The following is a 15,432-nucleotide window of genomic DNA, read 5'->3' as shown; positions in this document are numbered from 1 at the left end:
TGCATCGCTACAAATAGTATACAAGTTCAACCGACACATATCATCATCATCGGCATCATAAATCACTAGAAGTTCCATCCTTCCATATCATCGAGGATGGACCCTAGCTTCTTGAACGGCGTGAGGTCTAGACGTTGCATGCCTATGCGAGTTCGGACGTCAGCTCGCGATATAGGGCCGTGATGGAACATCCCCTTCTCATAGACGACTTCTTTCATGATGATCGTCGCAATGTCGCTTTGGATGCGAAAGAAGTCATCTCTAAGTTTATAATCCGCTTCTCCATGAGATTCTAGCCACTTGTGGATATGATCATCATTTCTGCTTCTCATGCGAAGCTTTTGGTGATCCGTGTTGAACTGATTCATGAGATGGAGGATGTACAATCCATCCTTCTTGCTTGGTTTTGGGACTTGGATGCAGGAGAAGTTAGTTTTATGCACGAAACCCATCTTCTTGTTCCTTTGTTTCCTGATCTGCATGTGGCCACCTCTAAAGCTGAAGCCTTGGAGAGCATCATCTAGAATATTCATTATGTGGGTGTAGTATTTTTTCTCGTAGTCTCTGGAAGGGTCAAAATACACGGCGTGGGAGACTTGCGGATAAAGAACGATAAGGACGGCGCACCCGTTGCTGCGGGGAAAAGACACCTCAAATTATTCCCCATAGAGAGAGAAGGAATGATTGAAATGTATGAAAGGGTTGTTCGAAACTGACTTACTTTGGATGATAAGGCACGAGGACAATTTCCCGGTCCTTATTCTGTACCATGAAGTTTTGGAGGTAGTCCCTAGCAGTTTCACGCTCAAAGTCGCCAAGACTCAAGAAAGACTCGTGCATGTAGTACGGATCCGCCACACAGATTTGCGAGACTTCTTCACTATTCATGACAGAGCTCATATGTAGTGCAAAAAGGCGGACGATTGTAAAATTGAGCTGCCTTGTCAGAAACATCTCAAAGATATGGTCAAATCGCAGGAAGAACACCTCCGCGGGCCGTGTCTCAACATAGCACTTCCCCTCAGGCACACGAGCCGCGTATGTCGGATATCCTGGATCCTTTGAGGCTAGTAGGCTTTTCTCAGTCGACAGCACATGGTCGTGCAGTCTCCTGAGATCCCCTGATAGTGCCTCCAGCGGTTTCGGCGGTAGCATCGGCTCGCCCGTGAGATGGAACATGGCCGCACCTTTCACGGGTACACGCTCTTCAGAATGCATCGTTTGGCTGCTATGTACAAGACTGAGCTCTTGCCTCTCTTCCTTCCTCGGGCAGCGCTTTCTTTAAAGCCATTAAGCTAGGCATATAGTGCTCAAGTAGTGAATCCACCCGAATCCCAAGGTATATCAAAGCCAATTTTAATTAACAATGATTTGTTAGTTAGTAGTGAGCACAAAGCAACATATATCAAGCCAAGACGAAGTCTAACTCTCTTCCTATGCATCGACATGTCATAAAAGAACAATTCATGCACACATAGTAAAGGCCAATGCATAGTATAAACAGTTTCTTGCAATTTTATCATATTGGAAACATAAAGAGGTGGAGATATAGTTCCTCTCTCATAATAATTGCAAGTAGGAGCAGCAAGCACATGGATATTATATTCATCAAAATCATCATGTGTAATAGTAAAAGGCAACCCATCAATATAATCCTTAATAAGCACAAACTTCTCCGATATAGTGTAGTTTGGAGAATTCAAAAAGATAATAGGACTATCATGTGTGGGTGCAATAGCAACAATTTCATGTTTAACATAAGGAACTATAGCAAGTTCATATCCATGAGCATAATTCATATTGGCATCTTGGCCACAAGCATAGCAAGCATCATCAAAAAGGGATATTTCAAAAGAATCAATGGGTTCATAGCAATTATCATAGCATTCATCCTTCGGTAAGCATGAAGGGAAATTAAACAATGTATGAGTTGAAGAGTTACTCTCATTAGAAGGTGGGCACGGGTGATCAATCCGCTCTTCCTCCTTTTGTTCTTCGCTCTCCTCCTCATCTTTTTCATCTAATGAGCTCACTGTTTCATCAATTTCTTCTTCCATAGATTCCTGCAAAATATTAGTCTCTTCTGGGACAGCGGAGACTTTCTCAATAAACGCATCAATATCAGAATTGTATTCATAATTCTCATAACAATATTTAAGGATAGCAAAATTTTCAGGTCTGTAGACAGCATCATAAAGATTTTCATATTCTTTGAACATAGATTCAATTTCATAAGCACCCATAAAAGCAAAAAATTCTTCTATTTGTTCCACATCATAGTAGTCATATATTGTAACACCCCAAAATTTTTAACAATGATCTGTTTATTAAAATTTTGCAAGGAAATTAAATTTTCCATTTTCTGTTTTTTCTTTGATTTCAGAACCATTCTCTTCTTTGTTATTATGGAGTTTTTACCCCAAGTGAAAACTTTTCAAATATATTATTGGACTTGTTTACCCTCTCGAGAAAACTTTTCTTTTTCTCAGTGGAATTAATTGTAAAATTATTTTTCCTGATTTTTTTCTCTAAAAATGGTTTCCCATGGTTTTAGGGTCCCATTTGAACTACAACCCTTTGATAAATTTATTTAAAATTCCAACCAAAATTTGGGGATGTCATGTGATGTTTTTAAATCACTTTTATGCAAAAACATCTTTTATTTATTGGAGATTTTGAGCTCTACCTCAAGTTTTCAGAACTGGTCTAGATGGTAGTATTGCACTACAACCTATTTAAATATTTCTTTATAGCTTCCACCAAAATTAGGGGATGTTAATAGGAGTATATTATTCAACTTTATGCAAAAACCTAGTGCTGTTCTTTGAAAAATTTGAGTGAATCAACCTCATCTTCATTCTGGCCCAGTTGGGTGTTTTCTACTGCAACCCTATTTATTTTTGCTCTAGTAACCATGAGCTTTCTCCTGCTTGTAGTACACCCTACAAGACTCTTAAGTCCAGGAGGTTGGAATCATTAGAGCATTTTTGGTACTTGAAATAATGCCATTTACCTTCTGTCCAGAACTGTAGTTTTGCAAAACTTGCACTAACAAGTTTCTAGCTTTGACCAACTAACCTTGCCATCCTCACCTGCATCTGAAGAGACTAGGATCTGGAGATTTTGGCCACCCTAAGAGTTACCAAGATGCCCTTGGCATTTTGTCAAACACCCTGTGTGCATAGCCAGATTTGGCATGATTTTAAGTTTACATTGTGAACTTGATCCTCTGACCCAACAACCTTGTCCACTAAGCTCCCAACTAACTCTAACCTAGTCCTGTTAATTGCCAGCCTCGCTCAAACACTCTAGGCTACCCTGGCATTCTGTCGAGCATGTCGCGTGCGTGCTCTGGGCGTGCCCAGAGCGCACGTTTTGCACGCGCGCGCACAATCGAGCCGCCGCGTTCGCCCTGGCCCTTGCTCGCGTACAGAGCCACGCCCGTACCCATCCACTCATCAGAGCCCTCCAAGCTTCCCCTAGCGCCCTACAGCACCGCCGTCAGAGCCCCCTTGGCGGCACGCCGGTGTCCGCAGCAGGCTTCTGCCACGGACGGCGCTGCCCGAGCCTCCTCCGTTCGCCAGCTGCCCTCGTGTGCAGGCCGTCCTCATCCACTCGCCCTCCCAACCCCGCTAGCCTCCACCACGTCGCCCTGCTGCAAACAGAACGGTGGTTCGCCGGCGACCTTATCCACGGCCGCGGAACCGACATGGCTGCGCTATATAAGGAGCCCCCGAGCTCGTCCAGGCCCTCAAGCAACCTCATACCACCTCTCTAGAGCCCCCCATAGCCAGAGAACGACGGGAGGAGGTCGTCTTCCTCACCTCCGACAGGTTCGGCCGCCGCCACGCTCCGGTGAAATCCGGCCAAGACCGAGGCCCCCAAACCCCTCTCGTGCTTCCATCCTCCTCCCCTCGACCATGCGGAGACAACCAGCATCTCAGCCTCGATCGGGAGCCACCATAGCCCAAATCCCCAATCGTGCCCGAAGCCATCTCCACCGCGAAGCTCACCGCCGGCGACCCCCTCCAACCCCACCAACCTAGCGACTACCGGGAGGACCGCCATGGGCTGGCGGATCCATCCCTGCCCTCGGATGCCCTCGAGGAGCCGTCGTTCGCCGACAAAGATCGCCGGAGCTCCGCCTCCGTTCGGCCAAAGGAGAGGGGGAGGCGGGGGATGACTGGTCAAACCTGACCAGTGGGCCCAAGGGACCCACTGTCAGTGACCCCGAGCCGGCCCGCGCTGGTTTAAGTGAAGACGTAGAGGGCCATAGTACGTCTTCGCTGCCCCGAAAACGTATTCTCATTCGAGACGTTTTCTTTTTTTTTGTTTTATTTTAAAAACAGATTTTGATTGGCTATATTTTTTTAAATAAAACTCCAAATGAATTGATTCTTTTTCCTACCTCTCTCAAATTTCACCTAGTTTATTTTAAGATTTATTTCAAAAATATTTAGGACAACTTTTTGTACTATTTTTAAAGTATGTGTTATTTGAATATTTTTTTAATAGGAAAAAGAGAGAGAAGAAAGCTTTCAAAAAGTATTGGAGTGCACCCCACCTCTCCACACCTTGAAGGCAAGCATTTTTGAACCCTGGCATAATATTATCGTGTGTTGTTTGATACAGTTACAACTCCACCGTGACACGGAGTATCCGTTATTTTTTTGTGAGGATATGATCATACTCATGAGTGCATATTGGTGATCTCATGCTATTGGAGCTTGATATGTTTGCGATAGTAATCATCCTCACATGCCTTTCATGCCTACCGGAAGGAAGCCGAGAAAGTCTCTATCTTGGGTAGACACGAGCTTATCTCTGGTTCCCCGTCGAGATGGTTGTGTCCGGTATGGCAAGATGAGGTATGAGGACTAGTGATTCTGCCTGTTGGTTGAAACATATTTGTTATCCTAATCGTGCAGGAAATACTTAAACCTCCTGAGTCGACCATAGATCGAGTCTTGTTCCGGTAACCCCCATACTTGTTTCGTGCTACCACTTGTCCCTGCCATAAGTAGGGTACGGTTCAGTAAGTTGTCAACCCCTTTCCTAGCACACACCGTACAGAGAGGCCATGGTGGAAGATACCGGAGGCATCCGGTAGGCATGCCACCTAGTCCGGGGGCATGGGTGTTTTCGGTTGTAGCCGAAGGGGTAGCTCCCCTAGTTTGTGCGCGGTATAAATTTTGTGATCCCATGCTAGTCGAGGTTGTAGCCTCCCCACTTAGAGTTTTGCTTAACAGGTGTCAAGGGTGATTCCAGACACCGGTGAGTTAGGCTGGTGTGTGCGAACAGGTGTGTTTTTAATCAAAAGACCGTAGACGGAATTAGTCCCGGTGGACTACAGAAATCCTTTACTCGTGTGTAAAGAGTACACCCTCTGTAGAGATTATACCTATTCGAATAGCCGTGTCCATGGTTAAGGACTACAGTCTGGGATGGGTCAAGTGTCGGTCTTAGTGTCGGTCTTCGGAGGAGAAACTGCTAAACCAGAACATTGATTATGACCTGTGACATATGATGATTATGTTTACTATTATTGTGGAATAACCATTTGTATTATTTGAATTGAGTATCCCTGGGACGGTTCTACCTCCTAGATATTCACTGTGATTATTCTTATATGAGCCCTTTATGTGGTGTCGCTCAGACGCCCGACTGTGGCATGCTTGTTATATCTTTTATATATAAGCCCTTTATGTGGTGTCGCTCAGACACCCGACTGTGGCATGCTTGTTATATCTTTTATATATAAGCCCTTTATGTGGTGTCGCTCAGACGCCCGACTGTGGCATGCTTGTTATATCTTTTATATATAAGCCCTTTATGTGGTGTCGCTCAGACGCCCGACTATGGCATGCTTGTTATACCTTTTATATATAAGCCCTTTATGTGGTGTCGCTCAGACGCCCGACTGAGGCATGCTTTATACCATTATCCTTTCGAGGCATCGCTTCAGACACCCGATTGGTGCATTTTATTTCTGTTCTCTGATTGCTCATTTATGTTTTATATAACCCGCATACGCGCATCATGAATTTTATACCGTGACTATCTTAGTGATCATGGGATGTTTCAGAGCTTGATCATCATCCATTATATTATACCTGTGTTCGTAATGTTTGCGAGTACATTCAAAAGTACTCACTGGCTTGTCCCTGGCTATTATTTGGCCAGATTTCCTTGCATGGAGAGGAGCGTTGCGATGACAGCCCGGAACCTAGGTGATGATGACAGCAGCCCCGCGAAGATAGGAGTCAACCAGGTCAGCTGTCCTATGGGAAATTGAGTCCCATAGACGCTGATGAACCACAACCCGCTTCCGCCATCAACCACTAGAAACCATTTGTTGTATTCATAGGCCAGAATGGTCTTGTACTACATATTTTTGTATTTTTCTTGGAACTTCTGTATCAAGTTGGTGCCTCATCAGCTAACAGTAATCCTGGGGCTGGTGAGCACACGGACCATTTTTTTTGGGAAATCTATCCTGAAAAATCCGGTCCTGACATATATACCTCTAGCATAAGAAGCCAAAGTTTCATTATCATTAAATTTGCATAAAAAGGGAAGATGTGGAGCCTTCATCCTAGAGCAACAAGTATAATCATATCTCAAGCATAGTTTTGCCTAGCATACCATTTCAACATATAAATTTGATCCCATAATAGTTTCCCTTTTTGAGTCAAGCGATAATACCTAAAGTATTCACGTTGATCCAACGTGTCTCCCATAACATAATTGAATGGGGTTTTCTATGGATTATCAAAGTAGTACATAATATCTGTCACATAACGAGCATCGAGGGTTTTAGGAGGTTCCCCATCTTCATGAGCAGCAAGTACACCTAATTTTTTTTTGATATTTCGTGTTCCATATCCATAACTAAAGATAAAGAACAACTAAGAACATCAAATAAAAATTATGTAGTGATAAAGAAAACAAGCACACACAAGAATATTCACCCCACGCTATTGCTCCTCGGCAACGACGCCAGAAAAAGGTCTTGATAACCCACAAGTATAGGGGATCGCAATAGTTTTCGATAAGTAAGAGTGTTGAACCCAACGAGGAGCTAAAGGCAGAACAAATATTCCCTCAAGTTCTATCGACCACCGATACAACTCTACGCACGCTTGACGTTCGCTTTACCTAGAACAAGTATGAAACTAGAAGTACTTTGTAGGTGTTGTTGGATAGGTTTGCAAGATAATAAAGATTACGTAAATAAAAAGTAGGGGCTGTTTAGATAAAGACACAACTAAGTTAGTTTTAGTAAAGAGCTTTTTGTTACGAGAAAGTTATTTGTCCCTAGGCAATTGATAACTAGACCGGTAATCATTATTGCAATTATATATGAGGAAGAGGCATAAGCTAACATACTTTCTCTACTTGGATCATATGCACTTATGATTGGAACTCTAGCAAGCATCTGCAACTACTAAAGATCATTAAGGTAAAACCCAACCATAGTATTAAAGCATCAAGTCCTCTTTATCCCATACGCAACAACCCCCTTACTCGGGTTTGTGTTTCAGTCACTCACGTAACCCACTATAAGTGAATCATGAACGTATTGCAACACCCTACATCGGGGATCCCTCACTCTTGCGCGACACGGAGAGCACCATAGGACAACACCAATAATAAAACATGCAACTGAAATCAATCTTGATCATCAAATAGCCCATAGGACAAAACGGATCTACTCAAACATCATAGGATAGACATACATCATTGGGAAATAATATATAGCATTGAGCACCATGTTTAAGTAGAGATTACAGCGGGTAAGAGAGAGGTTACACCGCTGCATAGAGGGGGGGAAGAGTTGGTGATGATGGCGGTGAAGTTGTTGGTGAAGATTGCGGTGATGATGATGGCCACAGCAGTGTTCCGGCGCCACCGGAAGAGAAGGGGAGATGGGGCCCCTTCTTCTTCTTCTTCTTCCTTGACCTCCTCCCTAGATGGGAGAAGGGTTTCCCCTCTGGTCCTTGGCCTCCATGGCCTGAGAGGGGCGAGAGCCCCTCCGAGATTGGATCTGTCTCTCTGTTTCTGCGTTCTCAGATTCTACCCTTTCACCGTTTCTTATATTCCCGGAGATCCGTAACTCCGATTGGGCTGAAATTTTAACACGATCTCTATCCGGATATTAGCTTTCTTGCGGCGAAAGAAAGGCACCAACTGCCTTACGGGGTGGCCACGAGGGTCAGGGGCGCGCCTAGAGGGGTGGGGCGCGCCCCCCTGCCTCGTGCCTCCCTTGGGCACTGTCTCGCATGGATTTTTTTCCCCAAAAATCATATATATTCCAAAAAAAATTTCGTCAGTTTTTATCCCGTTTGGACTCTGTTTGATATGGATATTCTGCGAAACAAAAAGCATGCAACAAACAAGAACTGGCACTGGGCACTGTATCAATATGTTAGTCCCAAAAATAGTATAAAAAGTTGCCAAAAGTATATGAAAGTTATAGAATATTGGCATGGAACAATCAAAAATTATAGATACGACGGAGACATATCATCTACGAGGGTACGTGGACGGCACTCTCCCCTCTCGTTACTATGCATCACCATGATCCTGCGTGTGTGTAGGAATTATTTTAAAATTACTACGTTCCCCAACAGTGGCATCCGAGCCAGGTTTTATGCGTAGATATTATATGCACGAGTAGAACACAAGTGAGTTGTGGGCGATACAAGTCATACTGCTTACCAACATCTCATACTTTGTTTCGGCGGTATTGTTGGATGAAGCGGCCCGGACCGACATTACGCGTACGCTTACGCGAGACTAGTTCTACCGATGTGCTTTGCACACAGGTGGCTGGCGGGTGTCAGTTTCTCCAACTTTAGTTGAACCGAGTGTGGCTACGCCCGGTCCTTGAGAAGGTTAAAACAACACCAACTTGACGAACTATCGTTATGTTTTTGAAGCGTAGGTAAGAACGGTTCTTGCTCAGTCCATAGCAGTCACGTAAAACTTGCAACAACAAAGTAGATGACGTCTAACTTGTTTTTGCAGGGCATGTTGTGATGTGATATGGTCAAGACATGATGCTATATTTATTGTATGAGATGATCATGTTTTGTAACAAAGTTATCGGCAACTGGCAGGAGCCATATGGTTGTCGCTTTATTGTATGCAATGCAATCACCTTGTAATTGCTTTACTTTATCACTAAGCGGTAGCGATAGTCGTAGAAGCAATAGTTGGCGAGATGACAATGATGCTACGATGGAGATCAAGGTGTCGCGCCGGTGACGATGGTGATCATGACGGTGCTCCGAAGATGGAGATCACAAGCACAAGATGATGATGGTCATATCATATCATTTATATTGATTGCATGTGATGTTTATCCTTTATGCATCTAATTCTGCTTTGTTTGACGGTAGCATTATAAGATGATCTCTCACTAAATTTCAAGATAAAAGTGTTCTCCCTGAGTATGCACCGTTGCCAAAGTTCATCGTGCCGAGACACCACGTGATGATCAGGTGTGATAAGCTCTACGTCCATCTACAACAGGTGCAATCCAGTTTTGCACACGCAGAATACTCGTGTTAAACTTGACGAGGCTAGCATATGCAGATATGGCCTCGGAACACTGAGACCGAAAGGTTGAGCGTGAATCATATAGTAGATATGATCAACATAGTGATGTTCACCATTGAAAACTACTCCATTTCATGTGATGATCGGTTATGGTTTAGTTGATATGGATCATGTGATCATTTAGATGATTAGAGGGATGTCTATCTAAGTGGGAGTTCTTAAGTAATATGATTAATTGAACTTAAATTTATCATGAACTTAGTACCTGATAGTATTTTGCTCATCTATGTTGTTGTAGATAGATGGCCCGTGCTGTTGTTCCGTTGAATTTTAATGCGTTCCTTGAGAAAGCAAAGTTGAAAGATGATGGTAGCAATTACACGGACTGGGTCCGTAACTTGAGGATTATCCTCATTGCTGCATAGAAGAATTACGTCCTGGAAGCACCGCTGGGTGCTAGGCCTGCTGCAGATGCTGCTGACAACGTTAAGAACGTTTGGCAGAGTAAAGTTGATGACTACTCGATAGTTCAGTGTGTCATGCTTTACGGCTTAGAACCGGGACTTCAACGACGTTTTGAACGTCATGGAGCATATGAGATGTTCCAGGAGTTGAAGTTAATATTTCAAGAAAATGCCCAGATTGAGAGATATGAAGTCTCCAATAAGTTCTATAGCTGCAAGATGGAGAAGAATAGTTCTGTCAGTGAGCATATACTCAAAATGTCTGGGTATCATAATCACTTGACTCAACTGGGAGTTAATCTTCCTGTTGATAGTGTCATTGACAGAGTTCTTCAATCACTGCCACCAAGCTACAAAAGCTTCGTGATGAACTATAATATGCAAGGGATGAATAAGACTATTCCCGAGCTCTTCGCGATGCTAAAGGCTGCGGAGGTAGAAATCAAGAAGGAGCATCAAGTGTTGATGGTCAATAAGACCACCAATTTCAAGAAAAAGGGCAAAGGGAAGAAGAAGGGGAACTTCAAGAAAAACGGCAAACAAGTTGCTGCTCAGGAGAAGAAACCCAAGTTTGGACCTAAGCCTGAGATTGAGTGGTTCTACTGCAAACAGACCGGTCACTGGAAGTGGAACTGCCCCAAGTATTTGGCGGATAAGAAGGATGGAAAAGTGAACAAAGGTATATGTGATATACATGTTATTGATGTGTACCTTACCAGAGCTCGCAGTAGCACCTGAGTATTTGATACTGGTTCTGTTGCTAATATTTGCAACTCGAAACAGGGACTACGGATTAAGCGAAGACTGGCTAAGGATGGGGTGACGATGCGCGCGGGAAATGGTTCCAAAGTCGATGTGATTGCCGTCGGCACGCTACCTCTACATCTACCTTCGGGATTAGTTTAGACCTCAATAATTGTTCTTTGGTGCCAGCGTTAAGCATGAACATTATATTGGATCTTGTTTGATGCGACACGGTTATTCATTTAAATATGAGAATAATGGTTGTTCTATTTATATAAGTAATATCTTTTATGGTCATGCACCCTTAAAGAGTGGTCCACTACTAGGAAAAGGGCTATAGATGGAATTGACACTAATAGCGCACCAGACATGTGGTGCGCCATTACTATATACTAATGGTGCACCATGTGTTGGTGCGCCATTAGTGTGCAAATACTAATGGCGCACCACATCCACGGTGCGCCATTAGTAATTTTTTTTAATTTTTTCAAAACTACTAATGGCGCACCGTGGGAGTGATGCACCATTACTAGTTGAACTAGTAATGGCGCACCACATCCATGGTTTAATTTTTTTCAAAACTACTAATGGCGCACTGTGGGAGTGGTGCGCCATTACTAGTTGAACTAGTAATGGCGCACCATGCCACGGTATGCCATTAGTAACTTGGCCCAAACATTCGCCCGAATGCACCCCCCCCCCCCCGCGTGGACCGCCTTTTCAGTTTCAAAAAAAAAGAAAATGATGTGATATATGGTCTAGTTATTTGCAAAATTTACAAACATGAATTTTTGACTTTTTTGCAAAATCTCTCGAGAATTTGTAAAAATGGGCATAACTTTTGCGTACGAACTCGGATGAAAAAGTTTTTTATATGAAAAATCATCTACTCGAAAAGTTACATCCGAATTTAACGGGGGGAACCCGTTAAACATTTTCAAAATCCTCAAAAACCTAACAGAAAAAAAGATACGGGGCTTTTAAGATCTGGAGAGGCAAAAAAATTCAAAAAAAAAATTCAAACTTACTAATGGCGCACCTGCCCATGGTGCGCCATTAGTATCTTCCCGCCTTCAAAATTCAAAATAAGTAAAAAAATAAAAAAAAGTTACTAATGGCGCACCTGCCCATGGTGTGCCATTAGTATCTTCCCCCCTTTAAAATTCAAAATAAGTAAAAAAAATAAAAAATACTAATGGCGCACCTGCCCACGGTGCGCCATTACTATGCCGTATATATGGCTGGGCGTGATCCTCTCATCCTTACCTCTTCATTCTTCTCCTCCACTCCACCTCTCCTCCACTCCATCTCCTCCTCTCCTCTCCTCCACTCCATCTTCCCTTCTCTCCTCCACCATACTACCCTCCTCCTCTCCGGCGACCTCCTCCTCCCTCCTCTCCTCCCCTCCCCTCCCCTCCCGGTTTCTCCTCCCTCCCCTCCGGTGAGCTCCCCCTCCCTCCTCTTCAGTGAGCTCCTCCTCCCTCCTCTCCGGTGAGCTCCTCCTCCCTCCTCTCCTCCCATTCCCTCATGGTTTCTCCTTCCTCCTCTCCGATGCTTCGGTGAACTCCTCTCCGGCGACCTCCTCCTCCTCTCCGGGCGATGTAGGCGAGCGCCTCTCCGGTGACCTCCTCCTCCTCTCCGGCGAACTCCTCTCCGGCAAAAGAACACGATAAAAGAACGTACAAGATCCAAAAACAGGAACAAAATTTGAAATAATATCGTGCCAAAAAACGAGCAAAAAAACGAGCAAAAAATGGGCAAAAAAATCACGATCCAGATCCAAATTCAAAATTCAAAAATAGCAATGGCGCACGGTGGGGGTTAGACGGTGCGCCACTACTATTTTCCCGCCTTCAAAATTCAAAAATACTAATGGCGCACCGTGGCCTATACTAATGCCGCACCAGTGGCCTATACTAATGGCGCACCGTGGCCTATACTAATGGCGCACCAGTGATGCGCCATTAGTAGGCAAAACTGGTGCGCCATTAGTAGCCCTTTTCCTAGTAGTGGTCTATTCTTGTTGAATCTCGATAGTAGTGATACACATATTCATAATGTTAAAGCCAAAAGATGCAGAGTTGATAATGATAGTGCAACTTATTTGTGGCACTGTCGTTTGGGTCATATTGGTATAAAGCACATAAAGAAACTCCATATTGATGGACTTTTGGAATCACTTGATTATGAATCACTTGGTATTTGCAAACCATGCCTTATGGGAAAGAGGACTAAAACGTCGTTCTCCGGAACTATGGAGCGAGCAACAGATTTGTTGGAAATCATACATACTGATGTATGTGGTCCGATGAATATTGAGGCTCGCGGTGGGTATTGTTATTTTCTCACCTTCACAGATGATTTGAGTAGATATGGGTATATCTACTTAATGAAACATAAGTCTGAAACATTTGAAAAGTTCAAAGAATTTCAGAGTGAAGTGGAAAATCATCGTAACAAGAAAATAAAGTTTCTACGATCTGATCGTGGAGGAGAATATTTGAGTTATGAGTTTGGCCTACATTTGAAACAATGCAGAATAGTTTCGCAACTCACGCCACCCGGAACACCATAGCGTAATGGTGTGTCCGAATGTCGTAATCGTACTTTACTAGATATGGTGCGATCTATGATGTCTCTTACTGATTTACCGCTATCATTTTGGGGTTATGCTTTAGAGACGGCTGCATTCACGTTAAATAGGGCACCATCAAAATTCGTTGAGACGACACCTTATGAACTATGGTTTGGCAAGAAACCAAAGTTGTCGTTTCTTAAAGTTTGGGGCTGCGATGCTTATGTGAAAAAGCTTCAACCTGATAAGCTCGAACCCAAATCAGAGAAATGTGTCTTCATAGGATATCCAAAGGAAACTATTGGGTACACCTTCTATCACAGATCCGAAGGCAAGATATTCGTTGCTAAGAATGGATCCTTTCTAGAGAAGGAGTTTCTCTCGAAAGAAGTGAGTGGAAGGAAAGTAGAACTTGATGAGGTAATTGTACCTGCTCCCTTATTGGAAAGTAGTTCATCACAGAAACCGGTTCCTGTGACATCTACACCAATTAGTGAAGAAGCTAATGATGATGATCATGAAACTTCAGATCAAGTTACTACCGAACCTCGTAGGTCAACCAGAGCAAGATCCGCGCCAGAGTGGTACGGTAATCCAGTTCCGGAGGTCATGTTACTTGACCATGACGAACCTACGAACTATGAAGAAGCAATGATGAGCCCAGATTCCGCAAAATGGCTTGAGGCCATGAAGTCTGAGATGGGATCCATGTATGAGAACAAAGTGTGGAATTTGGTTGACTTGCCCGATGATCGACAAGCCATCGAGAACAAATGGATCTTCAAGAAGAAGACAGACGCTGACGGTAATGTTACTGTCTACAAAGCTCGACTTGTTGCAAAATGTTTTCGACAAGTTCAAGGAGTTGACTATGATGAGACCTTCTCACCTGTAGCGATGCTTAAGTCCGTCCGAATCATGTTAGCAATTGCCGCATTTTATGATTATGAAATTTGGCAAATGGATGTAAAGACTGCATTCCGGAATGGATTTCTGGAAGAAGAGTTGTATATGATGCAACCTGAAGGTTTTATCGATCCAAAGGGAGCTAACAAAGTGTGCAAGCTCCAGCAATCCATTTATGGACTGGTGCAAGCATCTCGGAGTTGGAATAAATGTTTTGATAGTGTGATCAAAGCATATGGTTTTATACAGACTTTTGGAGAAGCCTGTATTTACAAGAAAGTGAGTGGGAGCTCTGTAGCATTTCTAATATTATATGTGAATGACACATTGTTGATTGGAAATGATATAGAATTTCTAGACAACATAAAAGGATACTTGAATAAAAGTATTTCAATGAAAGACCTCGGTGAAGCTGCTTATATATTGGGCATCAAGATCTATAGAGATAGATCAAGACACTTAATTGGACTTTCACAAAGCACATACCTTGATAAAGTTTTGAAGAAGTTCAAAAACGGATCAAGCTAAGAAAGGGTTCTTGCCTGTGTTACAAGGTGTGAAGTTGAGTAAGACTCAATGCCCGACCACTGCAGAAGATAGAGAGAAAATGAAAAGTGTTCCCTATGCTTCAGCCATAGGCTCTAGCATGTATGCAATGCTGTGTACCAGACCTGATGTGTGCCTTGCTATTAGCCTAGCAGGGAGGTACCAAAGTAATCCAGGAGTGGATCACTGGATAGCGGTCAAGAACATCCTGAAGTACCTGAAAAGGACCAAGGATATATTTCTCGTTTATGGAGGTGACAAAGAGCTCATCGTAAATGGTTACGTTGATGAGTTTTGACACTGATCCGGACGAATCTAAATCGCAAACCGGATACATGTTTATATTAAACGATGGAGCTGTCAGTTGGAGTAGTTCAAAATAGAGCGTCGTGGCGGGATCTACATGTGAAGCGGAGTACATTGCTGCTTCGGAAGCAATGAATGAAGGAGTCTGGATGAAGGAGTTCATATCCGATCTAGGTGCAATCCCTAGTGCATCGGGTCCAATGAAAATCTTTTGTGACAATACTGGTGCAATTGCCTTGGCAAAGGAATCCAGATTTCACAAGAGAACCAAGCACATCAAGAGACGCTTCAACTCCATTCGGGATCAAGTCCAGGTGGGAGACATAG

Source organism: Triticum urartu, chromosome 1 (genome assembly GCF_003073215.2).
Source record: "Triticum urartu cultivar G1812 chromosome 1, Tu2.1, whole genome shotgun sequence".
Lineage (NCBI taxonomy): Eukaryota > Viridiplantae > Streptophyta > Magnoliopsida > Poales > Poaceae > Triticum > Triticum urartu.
This window is presented reverse-complemented; position numbering follows the sequence as displayed.